The sequence below is a fragment of the Phyllobates terribilis genome, unplaced genomic scaffold (assembly GCF_046119375.1).
Source record: "Phyllobates terribilis strain yellow unplaced genomic scaffold, ASM4611937v1 Scaffold_2__4_contigs__length_985480577, whole genome shotgun sequence".
Classification (NCBI taxonomy): domain Eukaryota; kingdom Metazoa; phylum Chordata; class Amphibia; order Anura; family Dendrobatidae; genus Phyllobates; species Phyllobates terribilis.
In genome coordinates, this window is record NW_027362762.1 from 453,848,043 (window position 1) to 453,866,024 (window position 17,982).

The 17,982-nt window shown below is 41.9% G+C and overlaps 1 protein-coding gene across 1 annotated transcript in view; it reads right to left on the bottom strand.

Moving 5' to 3' along the window:
- Positions 1–17,982, bottom strand: part of LOC141215629 (protein kinase C-like 1) — an 81,035-nt gene that overhangs the window by 39,126 nt on the left and 23,927 nt on the right. The window lies entirely within an intron of this gene.

The window sequence follows — 17,982 nt, forward strand, 5'->3', positions numbered from 1 at the left end:
GAGGCATAAGATATAGAAACATGAAAAGTACACGCATGTTGCATGGGATGGGCCAATAAAAAAATATCACGGCGTCCCGGAGCCATTGCGCACACAAGCCTCCGCGGTAGACGTTTGTACGTGCTCTGGAAGCCAAGATATAGCGCGGAGCCATTCCTGAGGACCGTATGGTATCATAATTGATATCAAAAGGTCGGTTACGGCGGCCCGAATCCATGGGAACCCCTGGGGGTATCATGAGACCATCCCAGAAGAAGTTATTGGGTTCCATAGAATTTGGGCTTCTGATCGAAGTTAGACCTGAGGGTGGAGACTGAGCCAGCTGACCTCACCAGCAGTGGGCGGGACAGGGCAGGTAAGATAGCAGGACAGACAAGAGACAAGTCAGTCTTGACCCAAGAGTGGGGTGCTGAACATCTGAGCACCAGCTGAGGCCACCAAGGGGAGGAGCAGTTTGACCATGCGGTGGTAGGCCTCAGCCTGTAACAAAGAACCGTGCCTGCGATCGCAGAATCCTCTCCCTGCGTCACAAGAAAATCAAGAAACCGGTAACTGATATGCTGTGGTGATTCTGTGTGTTGTATTCCATTGTTGTATAGTTTAGCCTGACCTTATACCTGTGTATATTTAGTTGTATATCGTGTATCTAGTGTATTATTATAATCAATTACCTCAAGTAATTGTGGGCCTGCCTTTTATTCTGCATAACGAACGCACGTCCGTGTGAGCTCGGCTCAAGCCAAAAACGCTACCCAGGGTTGGTTCCTGACCCGATATAGGCCCATTCACGGACTGGGCGTATATCTAAAATAGGGACTGGTGGCAGCATACCAACTGGGGATTGGGGAAGGCTGGTAGTGACGGTCGGAGGTTCAGATATATATATTCCTGGCGCGGCCAAGGAAGATATATATACCACCCTCACTACAGAGGGCCCCGATACCCAGTAGGTTACAGGACAGTCTCTCTGGCGACCGCTTATCCTAGGTGCAGTTCCTTGACTGACCTGAGGCTAAGAGGGCGCTAGCGAGTTGTGCTGTGTAGTGACGTTACGGTTTAGTGACGTTGAAGGGATAACACACTACCGTGTTCCCTGCGCTGGTTGCAGCTACCTGGCACTACTTTCTCTAGGTGCAGTACCTTGACTGACCTGAGAGGTAAGGGGGCGCCAGAGAGCTGCACCCACCGGCCGGCTTTCGTCACATTAACCATGCTAACCTACTCTATCAAAACACTTCCATTAGCCAGATATGTCGAACTGACCCTAAGGATTTCCAACAGATCAGATATTTCCCCATCCAAGGGTTATAAAATGGGTGTCTGGCCAGCTGCTACATGCTTCAAATGTGGCGGCGCCCAAGCAGATATTACATATTGCTTGTGGTTGTGTAAGGGAATACTGGCTGAGGATCAGAGACTACCTCTCTGCCCTTTGACATATTCTGGGGCTTTTTTGTCTGGGTGGATCCCAATAAATACAGATGTGACAAAGGCTCTAAAGAAATTCTACCTTTAGTATCAGCAGCTGTAAAAAAAAGCGGTCATCCAATCTTGAATTTCTCCCCAGGCTTCACCACACAAACTATTTCTAGAAAAATTAACCTTAAACAACCAAGAGTAAAAAAAATTTTTTTAATACATGGGAAAGTTTAATTGGTATTCTGTCCTCTAACATCCAGAATAAAATCAATACATATTTCTTCAACACAACATGGTACCTAGAAAGGGAGACAACTGAAGACCTATCCAAATAACCTAACTAATACACCTTGAAATATTGGTGCGTGCAGAGAACCATGGACCAAACCCCCCTTCCTTCTGCCCCATCCCTCTGTTGTTGTTTCCTTTTCTTTTCCTCTTCTTAGTTGTTTGCTTATTTGTATGTTTATAGTAAAAAAAAAAGCCATTTAAAATTGTTTTATATTGTCTACATGCATTTAGTATTTATTGCGCAAACGTTTTATGTAATTCTCTGAACATATCAACCCTGGGTTGCTAGTTTGTTTTTCTTTTATTGATTATAATCTAAAATTTCAATAAAAAGAAGTTAAACAAAAAAAAAGTATCCTGTCATCCTTTGTCTGGAATAATGTATTGTATTGTATGGTCACGAAACATTTTATGATCCCTTGGGATGCTACAGCAATGGCCATGTTTTGTGTTAGGTTATACTATGTGGCACATTAGAGAGCATTCCACAGTCTGACTGCTCTTACTGTAAAGAACCCTTTCCTATTTAGGTGCTGGAATTGCCTTTCTTCCACATGTAATGAGTGCCCCCTGGTCCTTAGTATGGTCTTTGGAAGAAATAAGTCATGTGCCAGTCCTTTGTACTGACCACACATATATTTACAGGGGCGTACATAGAAATCATGGGGCCCCAAAGCAGAAGTTCTAATTGGGCCCCCCCCATCCCTCCAAAAAAAAGAAAATAACAAATTAGATAATTGTCGGGGTCACAGAAGAGCAGATCTCACAACTTTCCATCCTTTACATAGTAATTTTCCACCTGCTGAAGTCCTAGATCCCTCTTTCATTGCCCCCATAAAAACTATGATGTCAACAAAAGTGCCCCCCCCCCAAACACAGTATGATACCCCCATGGTGAATTCCTTCACATGCGCAGTATAATGACCCTACTTTACCCTACCTCAACTCCCAAGGCAAAGTATGGTGAGTGACCCCAACACAGTATGATCCCCCAACTGTGACCCCAACACAGCCCTCCATGCGGTATAATGGCCTGCACTAGCCCTCCAAACAGTAAGATGGCCCCCACACAAACCTTCACAAACTTTTCATCCTAAATCCCCATCTATTTGATGCCATAGTCGAAACGATTTTCTAATATACTTGAATTAAAAATTAAAGCACCACTCCAGCGTGTTTTTTTTTTCACTGTTGGAGTGATACTTTAACTACACTATCTAACAGCTTTTCTCTTTTTCTGCTTCCTTTTGAGGAATGCCAACTGCGATACTCAAACGAAGCATCATCAGATAAAAATTGGAATCCCTCCCACCTTTACCCTAGTGAACAATAAAGAAGTGCTCAAAAAAATACAATCACATTTGGTGTCAACGTGTCCACAAAAGTATGATCTATAAAAACTACAAGGGCTCGCTCACACGAGCGAATAAATCAGACAAGTGCAATCTGATAAAAAAATAGGATTGTACTCGGGCAGTGTAACACTATGGGGGAGCACACATCTGCGATTATTTTCTCATGCCGATTTGGCATGAGAAAACAATGGCGGTAAGAATCGGATCACACGCACCCATACAAGTCTATGGGTGCGTGTGACACATCGCACTGCACTCTGATGTTACCTGAGCGGGCACCGCTTCTGGCACTGAGTGCCCGGTGTCAGTTGTCAGAATCAGGTGACACCCAGGGGCGAAGTACCTGGCCCATAAGGCCCAGGGCACAGGGAGGTATTATTATGTACATCGTCAGAAAGGGGTTAAAGCTTGTACATGATAACAACAGTTTCCTAGGTTTATAATAGAAATGTGTCTGTAAAAATCGGATGCTTCTCTGATGGTCAGTGTGGGATTCAATTTTTTCTTTCACCCATAGTCTCGGAAGAAAGTAGTCCATGCTGCGATTTTTTTCTCATGGACACTCAGACCAAGAAAAGAATCATTCATAAGAACAACACTATTGAATAACACGGGTCAGTGTGCTGTCCGATTAAAAATTGGATAGCACATGTCCGAATTATATGCTCGTCTGCATAAGCCCTAAAACTGATGAAACTCTGATGGTAAAAGCTGACACTCTGGCCAAACACTGATGAAAATCTAATCCAAAAGACTGATAAAAATCAGTCAGTTTTTTGCGTACGAGAAAAATCACTGATGTCTGAATGAGCCCTCAGTTAGGGATCCTTAGGCTATGGTCACACTATCAGTATTTGGTCAGTATTTCACATCAGTATTTGTAAGTCAAAACACAGAGTGGCTAAAAAATACAGAAGTGGTGACGAGTTTCTATTATACTTTTTCTCTGAATGTTCCACTCCTGGTTTTGGCTTACAAATACTGATGTAAAATACTGACCAAATACTGATAATGTGACACTTAACATCAGTTTTTTTCACGTACGAGAAAAACTGATTTAGTTGCATCAGTGATTTCGGTCAGACTTTCATCAGGGTTTTATCAGAGTTTGATCAGAGTGTCATCAGTTTTTAACGTACATGAAAAAAAAAGGGTTCTCCACCTTTTCCTATTACACAGTCAGTAAAAATCGGACCGCACTTATATGACATCTGAGTGCTGCCTGATTTTTTTTCATGGATTCATGGACTTGCATTGCTGATTCTGATCTGACACTCAGATCAATATCGGACATGTCTTCGCAAATTTGCGTGGACTGCTAGGTCCTCAAAAAATCATGGACAAGTGAACAGCCTCATTCACTATCAGAGGTACAAATGCTATCAGTCAAAAACATGGATAGCACTCGTCCACAAAAAAACAACATGAATGAGCCCTAGAGCCTCATTCACACATCTTGTTTAATCATGTACGTGATAAAATGGAAGCTGTGTCATCTGTATTTTGGATCAGTGTGTCATCAGTGAACGGTTCGTGTGTCCGTTTTTACCATCAGTGTCATCCGTGTTTTTCACAGATGGATAAAGAAAGAAATAAACTACAGAGCTTCTCCTATGCTTTCTAATGTTACGGACAGCATACAGATATTACATAGATGTCATCCGTGTGCTGCACGTGTTTTTCATGGACTCATAGACTTGTATTGACACTTTTCATCCGTGATGCCGGGAAAAAACAGACATCTCCAGGAGATGTGTATGGACACACGGTCTGTGAAAATACACGGACATGTGCATAGCAATATAGATTATAATGGGTACGTGCTGTATCCATGAAAAAAAGTGGATACAACATGTATGTGCAACACGGGTGTCTGAATGAGGCCTTAGAGCTCATGCAGACGTCCATGGATCTCGGTCCGATCTCAGACTGTAATGCACGGACTAGCTGCAGCTCTCCCATCCTGAGTGTGACAACTTCATATATTTCTCTGCGGCTATTACGCTCCTATCTGGAGACCCGCTGGCAATCCTCTCTGACTCTCACCAATTTGCACAGACGTCTGCATGAGCCCCAAGAGAGATGAAATCATAGTGAATAATGACTATGTAAACTCAGAAACTCCATGAGAAAGTACACTCCATAATGCAATTTTACTGAAGCAAATATTATGAACAGACAAAATTTTTATGAACAAATTAGAGAAATGACTGACCTGCTGCTCTATTTTGTAATGAGGATGAAAGTGCCCCATCGGGGATAAAGGTTCATAGTTCTGCCGATCGGTGCAGATTCCAGAGGTTGGACCCAGACTGATAAGTAGGTTATCATCACCTATCCAGCAGATAGGTGATAACTTGTTGTCACCGGACAATCCCTTTAAGAGTCTTAGGGTTCACCCACACGTGTGTATAACACGGCCGAGTGCTATGGAATAAAACATTATTCTATGGGGCAGTTCAGATCTGCGATTATTTTCTCATGCTGAATCGATATGAGAGAACAATCGCAGCATGCTGCGATTTCATCTGAGAATCAGAGCGCTCTCACCAATACAAGTCTACTGGTGCGTGTGAATCATTGGACTGCACTCGGATGTGATCCGAGTGCAGTGCGATTACCGCGGATGCCGGCAATGGAGGAGATGGAGAAATTACTTTCTCCGTCTCCTCCGCACCTGTGTTGCGATTCTGTCATGTAAGAGGATAGGAACACAGTCCAATGACACTCGGCTCACACTCACAGCAGAGCTGGAGCAGAGGGTCATTAGCTCTCGCATTAGATGCTATGCGCTAGTGTAACCCCAACCTTAAAGGGAATCTAACAGCTGATGCATGTTGCCTGATCCACGGACAGCATTTATCAGACACTGGCTGTATGATTTCAGCCATTTAAGTTTGACTCTTAAATGCTGTGTTGTTTCAGAGAAAACATATATTTAAAATCCGGCAGACGATCAGTCCTAGAGGCGGGTCCCCAGCAGCTTCTCCCCACCCCATTCTGCTTGACTGACAGGTCTCTCGCTATGTGTGTATATAGGGAGAGACCTGCGGCGTTTCAGAGAAAAACATACCTACATGAAATGATGAAGCCAATATATGATACATGCTGTGATTCGAGCATATTCCTTTTAACCGGGTTGTCTGGTTTAGAAAAAGCATTTACAATTACACTATAAAGCCATTCTGAGTTAATGAATGAGTCTCTCATTTGAAGCTGGGGTCACACATATCCATCCACATGACTAGCACGTGTTGCCTTATAGTCACCTCATAAAAGTCACAGCAGCTTGCCACTGGATCATTGAAAATGAATTGCAAATTGCTTGTTTATTGTTGCATGGTTTTTGCAAAAATGGCCATTGACAATAATGAAGCCATTTGTACAGGGAACGCAGGGTTCCTGAGTACCCACATTCGGTAATGTGCCTGTGGCGCCCCTGAGGGTTCGACCGCCACAGGGATGCTGCACTTCTCTAATGGAGTGTAGTGTTCCTCCTCTGAGGTAAGGACAGTGTGATAGTCATGACCCAACCTTTGCATCCAACACCACACTTCTCCACCAGAGGGAGCTAGTATGCACTAGGTGCTGCTCCCCTGGTTACAGGGAGACTGGGGAACACAAAGTGGTAGGAACCAGTTAGTGGGTGAGGGTGGAGGACTTACAAGTTAGTTACGCTTCAAATCTGATATTTAATGTAAGGCCATCTTGGCTCTGCGTTCTCTGACTGTTCTCTGACTGTTCTTGACTGATGCCTGACAGTACTCGGCTGTACTATGGCTGTACCCTGACTGGTGTCAGAACGTGATCTCCTACCCTGAAAGTGGATCCTGTGTGGGCCTGCAGGGGATGGAGACACGGCCCTAGTCCCTAGGCCTTGGGATGATGGGCAGGCGGAAGATAAGGACTATCTCCACCCGTTCGAGGACCATGAGCAAGAAGGCCCGGGAGCTCTAGAGTGTGGCTCCACAGCAAATGGGTCCCGGGGAGGATGCAGACGGAGCGGAGAACGCCACCTGTCCTCGCCTAGCTGATCTATTAAGAGTGACTCCGGCTGCAAGAGGGGTACCGGCCCCCGACACCCGACCTCGTCACTCCAAGTCCTGGTTGGGAAAGCCCGGTAGGCCCAGAGGATCCCACCGGGCATCGGAAGGAGAGGAATTGCCACCCATGCCCTAGTTCTGAGAGGAGCTCAGAGGGAGACCCGGCCTATCCACACACGCACAGACGGGAAAGGGAGCGGTCTGTAGTGCAGGAACACTCTGGTGTAGGGTCCCGACTGAATGCTGGACTTCCTCGGAGGTAGTCGGACCCCCGTCCCTGGTAGCCGCAGGACTCCGCGGGGAGCAGGGAGTCGCCTTCCCGCTGTCGTCTCTAAGTGAGTAAAGCCTTGGAAGTTCACCCCTATGGCCTCCGGACTGTTCATTCTGCACCATGCCATGCGACGCGGTGCCCGTACTCCCCGCACTACTACCCCCTTCCATCCAGCCTGCCTGCCCCGAGGCCTTGCTCCGCCTGTGGGGAGCAGTGAGAACTTTGGCCGCCGTGACACCAGGCCTCGGCGGACTGCAGCGGCGCTGGTGACCCTTCACCAGGCACCACAGGTGGCGTAGTCGTTAAATAAGCCACTCAACCCGGACGAGCCCACAACATCTTCCTTTTCATGTGACGGCCCTGAGCACGGGTCGGGTCCGGGCCACGGCTGCACCCCATCTCTTCATCATAGGACCCGACGCCGAGTCCCCCCATCACCCAGGGTAAACTCAAAAGGGGCACTTTCGAGAATGAGGCGTCACATACCTCCCCAATTGTATGAGACAGTCATATGCCTATGGTTACCCATGCATGGCTTATTACCGTCAGTGACCTAATGGTCACACTAAGACAAATCATTCTGAATGGTAGCCAATGTGGAAAGGTCTATTACTATATATTACAGTGGTCTTTTAATACAAGTTACTATATGTACCACTTACCCTATTTTTGTTATGTACTCCGGCCCTGTGCGTCCTATGCACACTCTGCACATGTCACGTTTCCTTGCCTGTTGTGATGTTTTATTAAATCAATGAAGTTTATACTGTTTTCATTATATTTTGGACTTTTTTGATCAATCCCACCCCCTCCCTTGCTTGATTATTGCTATGATCCATTCTTTACTGTCCATTACTTGGCAGCCATACTACTTATAACTTGATCTACTTAGTATTACTATCACTATCCTGCTATTTTCTATGAATCTCCATCAAGTTACTTTTATGAGGTGACTGGCATCCAGGACCCTCGCCAGTCAAGCGTTGAAACTACGTGGGACTCACGCCATTGATTAGCAAAGTGTGGAGTGACTACATACAAGAGCGTCTTTCTCCGGTGTCCTGGAGAGCTGGAACATGTACTGTATGGGGCCTGGGCCAAGCTACTAGGGGATATAGAGGTGGAGGAAAAATAAGAACAGATTGGAAGACTGTTAGAAGATATTTAATTAATGACAACTGGAGAGATACACAATATTGTATAATGCATAGAGCTACAGTATATATAGCTTTAATCTGTCGTTTAATATCAGCTTACATCCAAAAAAACGTCCACACTATCCTAAATGTAAGGCTTATAAAACAGACATGTTTCATGGATTATGGCAGTGTACTGTGGTTGAAATCCATTGAAAGATTGTACAATCAATCATAGAGAACATTTGACATATGAAATTACATCTGAATCATATGCTGTCAGTCTTCCATTATTAAGAAGAGGAGGGAATAGATAAGAGCACCTCAACAGTTCGTCTTCCAGTCCTCATTCACTCCATTCTCAAGATATATAAAAATGTCTTCTGAAAAGACTATCGCCTTCAACGCCCTCGCAATGTCTGATCAGTTAAAGTCCTTACTATAGAACGGTTAGAGCCAGAACGCAGCAAAGATAAAGTGGAGAAACTTTATTCAAACACATTAAAATGCAAAAGAAATAAAACCTTTGTTTGTTTCATCCCTTTATAGATGTTGAATTGTATGCCCTGGGTAAGCTGAAAGTGTAACACTACTCTAAGGCTATGTTCACACATGTTGGGTTTTTCAGAGTTTTTTGCTGCAGATTTTTATGTAAATTTTCAGCTGCGTTTTGCAGTACCAGCAAAGTCTATGAGAAACCAGAATTCTCTGTTCACACATCTTGATTTTTTTTTGCTGCCTATTTCGTGCTTTGATTGGGTTTTTGGAAAATAGAGCATGTCACTTCTTTCAGCTTTTTTTTTCACAGTTTTTTCATCCATAGGAAGCAATGGGTGATGAAAAAAATGCTGAAAAACGCACCAAAACTTGCATCAGCATTTTGATGGCAAAATAGAATGGGATTCTTTTTTTTCACAGAACTTTATGTACATGCATAAATAGAGACAGAAGGACAGTGAAAAAACGAAAAAATGCACAAAAAACGCAGCAAAACCTGACGCAGCTGATTTCCTGCCAGAGATTGGTTTTGCTGCAGATTTGTGACACTGAGAAGCCCAACAAGTGTGAACATAGCCTAAAGGGCCTCTTTGATACCCAAAGAAACTTAAGTGTTTGGTGCTAGTTTATTAAGTCTACCAAAATTAATAAAGAAAAGGATCTCAATTGGTTATTATTAAGATGTCTTGTTTTATTTGATGATTCATTCTGTTATTTCTTCATTTTTATTTTCTGTTAAATTTTTTGGAAAAAAAAAACAATAAAATTATGTTTGAAAAAAGCAGGAACATGAAGACTATAAAGAAGCAATTTCTGGCTTGAACATGGCTTTGCCCATCCCTCTCTGTTAGTTGAAATTTATATGTAACAATATAAACAAGGGACGCGGCATATAAATCATTATTTTATACTATGCTTATTAAAAGGTCATTCCAAACATTAAAATGTATCACCTATCCATGGTATAGGTGATGACTTGTGAAAATGTGAACTAATGGGGGCTTGACTGCTGGGACCCCCACAGATCCTGAGAATGGGCTCTGAAATGGTTTGAAGATAGCCACCACTCTGTACTGACAGGGCATTTCAAAGCCATGCTATTTGAATTGACGGGAGTCCATATGGCTTTAACCCACAATCTAAGGCTATGTTCACACGTGGCGCTTTTGGTGCGTTTTTTTTATGCATTTTTTAATGCAAATTTTCAGCTGCGTTTTACAGTACCAGCAAAGTCTATGAGATTTCAGAAATCTCATACACACAGCTTGTTTTTTTGTCCTGACTGTTTTGTCAAACTGCTGCGTTTTTGCAAAAAGCAGCGTGTCACTTCTTTTAACCTTTTTTTCAGCGTTTTTCACCTATTAAAAGTAATGGGGGGTGGAAAAAACGCTGAAAAAATGCTGCAAAAACGCAGGTATCAGGTTTTGCTGCGTTTTTGGTGCCAAAACCTGAGGAAGTTGAATTAGATTATTTTTTTTGTAACTAAACTTTATCAGCATGCACAAGAAACAAATGGACAGTGACAAAAGCGCTGTAAAAATGCAGCAAAAATGAAGAAAAAAATGCTTTTTTGAGGCGGAAACTTGACTGCCAAGAAAGAAGTTTTGGTGCAGAAAAAAAGCATCAAAAATGCAAGGTGTGAACATAGCCTAAGAGTTATTATCTATCCTTTGGATAGACGATAACTTTTAATGCTGGGAATAAACCTTAAAGCTAGGTAGACTTGTCCTGGCTGTGGTAAAAAGCAAGGTAAGAAAACAGAACAAGGTTGGACGAAACTGTGAAATTTGGGGGAGCCATAATAGTGCTCTAAAAAAAAAGGTACATGTTCCCTACTGTACATCAGCATGCCTTCAACAGTATAATGTATATGAAGGCATATAAGATGGTTCTGTCATATTTCATACATATTTAAAAGGAAAAAAATGCATTGGTCCATCAGATGTTATATGTATGTAGCTATTTAAAGACACACAAGTCCCAACAGTATCGACAGGGTCTGCCGATGGTCTAATGGGTATGGGGGCGCCAGCTGACTGATTGTCGGGAGGGATGTCAATCGCGCATGTCCGATTTCAAACTGCTGATCACATTGTTCTCCGGGAGATAAGCTGCCAGCCGCCATGTCAGTCGCCGGCTTTATGTCAATCGGCTGCTTTTCCATAGTGAACAAAGGAGCGCTCAACTGAGCAAGTGCTTTTGTATATGGGAATGTCCCCTGAGATGGCTGTCGGTTGAATGATCAGCCGCAGCATCGTTCGGCCAACAGCCATCTAATGTGGTTATTAATGCAGCATTAGTTATTGCCATTCACATGACATGTTAACCAGAGACAGACCGATGAGCATGGATACCAACAGTGCATTTATACACCCTACAAAAGTCTAGGTGTCATTTTGATGTGAAAAATGTGAATAAGACACTAGGACAACTATTATTTGCTAATCACCCTATGCAGTTAAATTGGGAAGCTTGTTGATAGGCTTTATATTAAATTATATTATTTATTTTAATCAGTGAAGAAACACGATATGTTCCAATGCTTGTTGAATTAGGGTATGTGCACATACAGCATAAAAATTATGTTGTGAAACCATCCTAAATCTAAACTGATTTTGGTACAGTTTTAGCCACGGCTTTCTATCACTTGATTCCAATGAATGAAATTGGTGGTGAAAATCTGCAGCATTTCTGCAATCGATAGAGCATGCTGGGGACTCGGGAAACGTCAATGAATATTGACTGTTTCTTGGGGTGTTTTTTGTGAGCAAAAATCTGCAGGGACACTGAGTTTTCTGGGGCCATCCAGTTTTATTGTCATATTATTTTTATTTGCAGTAGAAGTAATTCAGCTAATAATAGTTTATAAATTGAGCATAGTAGAAAACCTAAATGGATTTTTACACTAAAAACATTTATCACCTATAAACAGATTAAGTAATAAATGTATGATCGCTGGGGTCCCACCACTGGGAGACCCACCCTGCATTAGAATGAAGGTCCCTCTTCCAGACAGCACTACCAGAAATATGACTAAGCCCTGGAGTCGTCAGGGTTTATTCCATATAACAGACATAATTGCCCATACGGCTATGGAACTTCTACCCTTCTCCACTTTGCAAAGAAATTTTAAGTTACCAAACCAATATTTTTATCAATATCTTCAAATTAGACACTATATTGGAACACTATTCAGTTCTCCCAAAGCTTCGCTTCCCATGCCTCTTGAACAACTTTGTAAATTCAGTGTTTCTGCTATGGGATTCATTTCGGGTATTTATAAATTTCTAATTGGCCTCATCTTTATGGTGCCTCCCTCGCCCTCCTATATGCAACAAAGGGCTACATTTGTTGGCTTCCCTATACCTAGTAACATGGGCAATAAATATGGACAAAAACCGGCATTAAATATGGACGAAATAGGCCAAAACATCCATATTCTCTATGCATAAGTAAAAACCAGTATAAGATTTTAGTTTTTGGTACCACACTGCTTTTCCATTCTACGTAATTCTAATATACCAGACACATGTTGGAGGTGCGGGGAGACAGGGGCTGACACAATCCACATTTTTTGTTCTTATGCTTTAATCCAAGCTTGCTGGATAAAAGTCCAAAACCTTATTTCAAGGGCAATAGATATATCTATCCCATTGAATCGTCTATATTTCCTTCTAAATGTCCCACCATTCTCAACAGGGAAAAAAATCTGCTAGGTTACTTTTCCACTTTTTAACAGCAGCAAAATGTTTAATAGCAAAGAACTGGAAAAGACCCCAAATCCCATCATCGATAGATCTATATTCATGCATTAAAGATGTTAGAAATATGGAATATCCCACAGCTTTACTTAAAAATAGAGTGCCTTCAATGGCATCTGGTATATGTGGGATTACTATTGGGCTGAACATGATGTATAAATAGCTGAGTATTTAAAGATCTTTATTGTTCTCCTGACCAATATGAATATCGCAGCATAGATTACCATCTTTTGTGATCATATGATTATTCTCCCCTTTTATTTTCCCTTTTATTTGTGTCTTGTCTGTCTTATCTTGCATTATTTTCATTTTTCTGTTTTACCAATTTTTTGTTTTCTTGATTTTTTAATTTTCTTGCATTATTACAAAGTTATTTAGTTCCACTCTTGATCTTATATGTAAGTATTTTGCAATGATTCAACAATGTTTTATTCTTGTATTTGTGAAAAATTTCAATAACAACAGTTAAATAAAAAAGAATGGGGGTCCCGAGCCCCATTATGGAGTTGCAGTCAAGCATCTGCCCTGCCACCCCATTCGATCTCTGTGGGATGGACGGATATACCTGAGGACTGTATTCGGCTACCTCTAGCAGTGTGAATAGAAGGGTAGTGTGAATGCGTGACCACAGCGCTATTCAAATTCTCCTGGAATTGGGGATCCAGGCTTCTTTTCTGGTTGAACCCCCAGAAATTGTGTATTCTTTTTAAAATATCTCTCTTTAATACTTAAGTCAAAGATCTTGCAATGTTCTGTATAAATTGAAAAGTTGAGTTAAAAAAAGATTCTGAGCAACTTCTATAAGCAACAATCATGTAAAACTGATGGAAATATTTACATCCAGCTATTTTACATTTGTTTGGTGGTGGTTATAGAAAACAGGACACTTTTTCCCCACAACAAGAATTGCCAGTGGAATTTAAAAGTAGCCAATCTAGCCCATTGTGTCCAGACCTTGCAAAGCAAAACAACTTTTGTTTCTCCTAATGCAAATCCAAGTTGATTAGCATGAGCTAATAAGGTTTCTTTAGATAGGCTGTCCATACAAAGATAATGTAAAGCTCTCCTAGTAATGCAATTTGATCAGATATTCGTAGGTTGTGAAGGTCCCATCAGGTTGTATGCAGTGGCAGATCACCACACAATGGCTCTGAGCCTAGAGGTGAGGACACCAGTCCATGCTCATTCATACAAATAACTTGCTTGTCCTGAATATTGCTGACAGTATTTTGGTGTGGCTAGACAAGCAAAATGCCTTTATTGCAACAATGGAGGCTACAGTGATACTATTACTGTGATTTGCAAATCCGAATAAAGACTTTAGTTACACGCACTCCTCAACATTACAATTGCAAGACCAAAGAAGGAAAAGGCATGGAGTTATGGAAATCCCAGCATCCATAGACACGTTAGGGATATGCAAATGATGAAAAAAATGGAAATAAGCTTTTCAAACCAAATTTCAATTTATTCAGTATCGAATATAAGTGCAGAGGTACACACAATTACACCCCTTGGTTGGTCAATGAGGTTATTAATGGTTGTCGGAGAATTCATTAAGATCCGCAGCTAAAGCTCTCTGCAATTTCCGGAAAAAAGATATCCCAGATGTGCGCAATGGGAGACAAGTCCGGAGATGCTGCAGGCCATGATAGCACATTTAGGCCATGTAACCTGCTCACAGTAGCACGAGTAACATGCGGCCTGGTGTTGAAAAACAGCTCCTGGGACACTTTGTATCACACCGTATCACTGTTTCCATGACTAAATTAATGTAATGCAGCTCTGTTAGTGTACCTGAAATGAATACTAGATGGGTCCAGCCATTGTACATTATGCCAACCAACATCATAATCTCAGGAGTAGGACCGGTGTGACATTCCTTCGTGAAGGCCTTTTCTTGGCATAGCCTATGTGGTCTTCGGACCAATTTCTGGCTATCATTGTGTTCAAGACTTATCGCTAAAGAGGATAAACCTTCACTATACCTTCCATTAGTGTCTTGCGCTGCTCCATGGTTGCCTTTTAGAGCGGTGATGGGACGTCAAAGGAACTCCTATAGCTGGACATTTGGTTTATAGCCCAATTTCATGAAGACACCTTCTTATAGTTTGTGTAAACACTGCTTAGCCCCAATAATCTGAATGAGTTGAGCGACTGAACGATGTGCCCAAAAAAGCTTATTCATCATGCATGAAATCATTTAGGTGAGCAAAAAAAATCTCATTCAACTTTCGGAAATTGTATAATGTAAATCGAGATTGTTCTCTCATTCAACGATTTAACCTTCAAAAAGGAGGAGTGGAAAAAAAATTCATTCACTTGTTTCATTAAATTGTTTTTATACAGTATTAATGAAGTGTTTGTACAATACTTTATGGATTCATGTAATCAAAATAAATAGTATCATTTATGGGATTTGAACGGTGAACAAACCTACACTTCAGAATATCTGTGTGAACACAGAGCACAATGTTCGATGTTATGATGTAACGATCACTATTTAACCATTTTATTCACGATTGTCGGTTTGTATGAACACTTGTCTGATATTGTTCGCTAGTCATTAGTTTCAATGGCATCGTTAATCATTTAAACGATTATCTGTTCGTGCAAACGAATCCTTTTAGGCTTGGTATGTGACATGGTACGTGACATACAACTGCACTTACAGTATAGAATGGATCCATCATGGAATCAGTGGTATGGACATTTCTCCAAAGTGTCCCAGGAGCCATTTTGCAACACAGGAATGTCAGGCTGCATGTAAATCCCAAAATGCATCTTTAATCCAGCCATTATTAAGAGCAGGAAAGCTACTTAATTTTTATGATGTCTCTCTGTTACAACATATTTTAATTCTACAAATAAATAAAGAAGATTTTAATGCTCTATCCTTGTGGCTTGACTAAAGATGCATTTTGGGATGAGCTATCCTGTGTCTTCTATGAGAAAGCCGCAGACTGACACGTCGGCTGATGGTTTATCTCCGGGAGAACAATGCGATCGTCAGTCTGAAATTGAACATGTGCAATCAACATCTTCCCCGACAATCAGTTGGCCAATGCTCTCATACACATCGATATGACGGTTTCAGCTAACATAGTCTAGTGTATACACGTCAAACTCCGGTCCATGGGCGAAATCTGGCCTGCAGGGTGGTTTAATTTGGCCCACGACACCAGAACCACCACCCCTATGTGGGGCCATTATTCTGTATGGAGGACTATGTGGGCCCATTATACTGTATGGGGGATTATTTGAGACCCATTATTCTGTATGGAGGATTATGTAGGGCCCATTATTCTGTATGGAGGACTATGTGAGGCCCATTATACTGTATAGAGGACTATGTGGGGCCCATTATTCTGTATGAAAGACTGTGTGGGGCCCATTATACTGTATGGAGGACTATGTGGGGCCCATTATACTGTATGGAGGACTATGTGGGGCACATTATTCTGTATGGAGGACTATTTGGCGCCCATTATTCTGTATGGAGGACTATTTGGGGCCCATTATTCTGTATGAAAGACTGTGTGGGGCCCATTATACTGTATGGAGGACTATTTGGGGCCATTATTCTGTATGAAAGACTGTGTGGGGCCCATTATACTGTATGGAGGACTATGGGGGCCCATTATTCTGTATGGAGGACTATGTGGGGCCCATTATACTGTATACTGGTTGGCCCGTGACTTTGTCCAAGTTTTTCATTTTGGCCCTCTGTGTCTTTGAGTTTGAAATCCCTGGTCTAGAGTGTATGGGGGCCTTGTCACACCACTTTAAAAATCTAACTTTTCTATACTTAGGATAGATTATCACAATTTGATCAGCGGTAGTCCGACAACCATTAGCTGTTACTAGCTGTTACGGAGGGATGGAAACATTGAAAGGAGGTGATCTGCAGTACTCGACAGCGGCTGCCATACACTGAATGGAGCTGCACAGTTCTGTAGTTTACATCCAGGTGTCGGGTGCTACGTCATGGTGCCAGATGTCGGACCCCTGCCAATCTGATATTAAAAGAACATAGGAAATTAAGAAGTCCAATGGCGCTGTCCAATTAAAATCACCTTTATTGCTGATGTGTTAAAACCAGGATAAAATTGTAGTAAATTACAAAAACATTGAGAAATAATAGAAAATGTAACATGGGCTACACTGTTTAACCTATATTAACATTTTTTTTTTACTGTTTACTATGGTTTTAACACACCACCAATAAAAGTGGATTCAATCAGACGGCACCATTAGACTTCTTGTTTTCCTACTAGCCTTGCCAATGGACCCAAGGAGTGATCCGCATAGGAGCCGGCAGGCAGTCTACACCTTACTGTGGTTGGTTACCTAGAGCAACAGGTGAGCGCTTAATTTTTAAAGCTACCTATATCACCTAGAACAATATCACACATGAAAGCGCCCTTGTCTCCCTGATTTTCTTTTTTAGTAAGGCCATGTTCACACATTCAGTATTTGGTCAGTATTTTACATCAGTATTTGTAAGCCAAAACCAGAAGTGGGTGATAAATACAGAAGTGGTGATGTGTTTCTATCATACTTTTCCTCTGACTGTTCCATTCATGCGGATTACATGTGTTTTTATTGTGTTTCCACTACGGAAGTGCAATAAAAACACATATTTGTTTTTTACCTGCAGATTTTCTAAATGTCCCTCAAGTCTATGGGGAAAAAACGGTAAATAAAAGACTTATTAACCGCAAGAGAAATTGACTTACTGCAGATTTCAAATATGCACCACAGGTTAGGATCCGCAGCGTTAATAAACAGCAGAGTGGGCATGAGATGCATATAAATCCCATCTACTTTGCTGGAACTGCTGTGTTTTTTTTTGCACACAAAAATACACAACAGAAAGCATGGTCCAAATACTTATCATGGGAACTTAGCCTAAGGGCTCATTCAGACGTCCGAGGATCTCGGTCCTATCATGGACCGCAATGCCCGGACTGGCCGCAGGTCTCCCGACTGGAGCATAACAGCTTCATAAATTTCTATGTATGGAGACGATCAGGCCAGTACGTGCATTGCGGACGAGATCCTCGGACATCTGCCTGTGCCCTAAAAAGGTTTTTCTGTGATAAAAGTGTAATTGGTGCTGGTGATGAAGTGTCAATGTTTTTGGTGCCTTTTTTAGGCCATGTTCAAATTACATTTTAGCCAAACGTCAGTGGCTCCATTGAGGAT